Genomic DNA, 2422 nt, shown 5'->3' on the forward strand with positions numbered 1-2422 from the left:
GCCTCTTGCCGCTACCCCCCGCCCCCCCCCCGCTGCCGGTTTGCGCGGAGCCCCCCCTCCCGACGTTGCCTCTTGCCGCTACCCCCCGCCCGCCCCCCCCCGCTGCCGGTTTGCGCGGAGCCCCCCCTTCCGGCCGGTGCCTCTTGCCGCTACCCCCCGCCCCCCCCCCCGCTGCCGGTTTGCGCGGAGCCCCCCCGCCTGCCGTTGCCTCTTGCCGCGGCCACCACCGCCCCCCCCCACACCCCCCGGCCCCCGTTACCGGTTTGCGCGGAGCCCCCCCTTCCCGCCGTTGCCTCTTGCCGTTACCCCCCGCCCCCCCCCGCTGCCGGTTTGCGCGGAGCCCCCCCGCCTGCCGTTGCCTCTTGCCGCGGCCACCACCGCCCCCCCCACACCCCCCGGCCCCCGTTACCGGTTTGCGCGGAGCCCCCCCTCCCGACGTTGCCTCTTGCCGTTACCCCCGCCCCCCCCCCGCTGCCGGTTTGCGCGGAGCCCCCCCTCCCGACGTTGCCTCTTGCCACTACCCCCGCCCGCCCCCCCCCGCTGCCGGTTTGCGCGGAGCCCCCCCTCCCGACGTTGCCTCTTGCCGCTACCCCCGCCCCCCCCCCGCTGCCGGTTTGCGCGGAGCCCCCCCTCCCGACGTTGCCTCTTGCCGCTACCCCCCGCCCGCCCCCCCCGCTGCCGGTTTGCGCGGAGCCCCCCCTTCCCGCCGTTGCCTCTTGCCGCTACCCCCGCCCGCCCCCCCCGCTGCCGGTTTGCGCGGAGCCCCCCCTTCCCGCCGGTGCCTCTTGCCGCTACCCCCGCCCCCCCCCCCGCTGCCGGTTTGCGCGGAGCCCCCCCGCCTGCCGTTGCCTCTTGCCGCGGCCACCACCGCCCCCCCCCACACCCCCCGGCCCCCGTTACCGGTTTGCGCGGAGCCCCCCCTTCCCGCCGTTGCCTCTTGCCGTTACGCCCGCCCCCCCCCCGCTGCCGGTTTGCGCGGACCCCCCCCCGCCTGCCGTTGCCTCTTGCCGCGGCCACCACCGCCCCCCCCCACACCCCCCGGCCCCCGTTACCGGTTTGCGCGGAGCCCCCCCTTCCCGCCGTTGCCTCTTGCCGTTACCCCCGCCCCCCCCCCGCTGCCGGTTTGCGCGGAGCCCCCCCGCCTGCCGTTGCCTCTTGCCGCGGCCACCACCGCCCCCCCCACACCCCCCAGCCCCCGTTACCGGTTTGCGCGGAGCCCCCCCTCCCGACGTTGCCTCTTGCCGCTGCTGCCACCCCCAGCTCCCCACACCCCCCGGCTCCCGTTACCGCTTTGCACGGAGCCCCCCCGCCCGCCGTTATCTCTTGCCGCTGCCGCGACCCATCTCCCCCCCCCCCCGCCGCCGCTAACTGCCCCCCGAAGCCGCTAGCAGCTGGGCACCCCCCGCCAAAGCCGCCGCGGCTTCCCCTTCCCACATTGTCCCCTGGAGGGGGGATCGCGACGCGGGCTGCCGCTTCCCTCCCGGGCTGCCCGGCTGCTCTCTAACCCCTGCGACCGAGGCGGCGCTGTTAGGGCGGCCGTGCCGGTGCCCCTTGCCGCAGCTAGCCTCTCGCCGCTGCCCCTCCCGTCCGTCGTTCCCCGTCCCCAAAAACTTGCTGCTCTCAACGCTGGAGCCTGCACGGGGGAGGTTGCGCTCCGCTCCTCCGGCCCTAAAGCCGCCCTCGCCCGCCCCCCCGGCTTGCCGCTTGGCTCGGCTGCCCGCCCGCCCGCTAATCCCCCCAACGCCCCCACCCCAAAAACACCCCAGCCCTACCGCATGCCGCTCCCCCTCTCCCCGCTCTCGCTGACCGCTGCCACCCCCCCCCACCCCTCCCCCCCGAAACAAACCCCCCAGCCCTACCGCATGCCGCTCCCCCTCTCTCCCTAGCCTGCCCCCCCCCGCCGTCGCTTGCTGCTGCCGCCGCCGCCGCCGCCGCCGCCGCCGCCGCCGCCGGGACCCGCCTCGGTCTGGTGGCGCGCGCTCGGAGATCCCCGGCTACCCGTCCGTCCGTCCCTCCCTCCCGCCCCGCCCCGGGGGAGGGCCCGGGGCAGCGCGGGCAGGCGGGGAGCAAAAAAAGGCGCGGGCGCCAAAAAACGTCGGGGTCCCGGGGTGGCGGAGGGGGGCGGCGGCGGGGGCGGCGGCGGGGGCGGCGGCGGGTACACGGCGCCGGGTCCAGGGCGCCGGGTCCAGCCCGTCCCGGGGCGGGGACAGGTGGTGTCGTCCATCCCCCGCCCCCGTAACCTGCTCTGAAGCATCCGCTTCCCGCCGCGGTTCGCCCTCCACCCCCCCGCCGCACACGCAGCTGCCGCTTCCCGCCGCCTCTGCCCCCCGCCCCGGGATCAACCACCCGCCGGGTCCAGCCGGTCCCGGTCCCGGGAACCTGCTCCCGGGGCCAGCCGGAGCCACGCCCCCTCCTCTGACGC

This window comes from Melanerpes formicivorus, unplaced genomic scaffold (genome assembly GCF_026170545.1).
Source record: "Melanerpes formicivorus ecotype bairdi unplaced genomic scaffold, bMelFor1.0.p_v2 SCAF_679, whole genome shotgun sequence".
Taxonomy (NCBI): domain Eukaryota; kingdom Metazoa; phylum Chordata; class Aves; order Piciformes; family Picidae; genus Melanerpes; species Melanerpes formicivorus.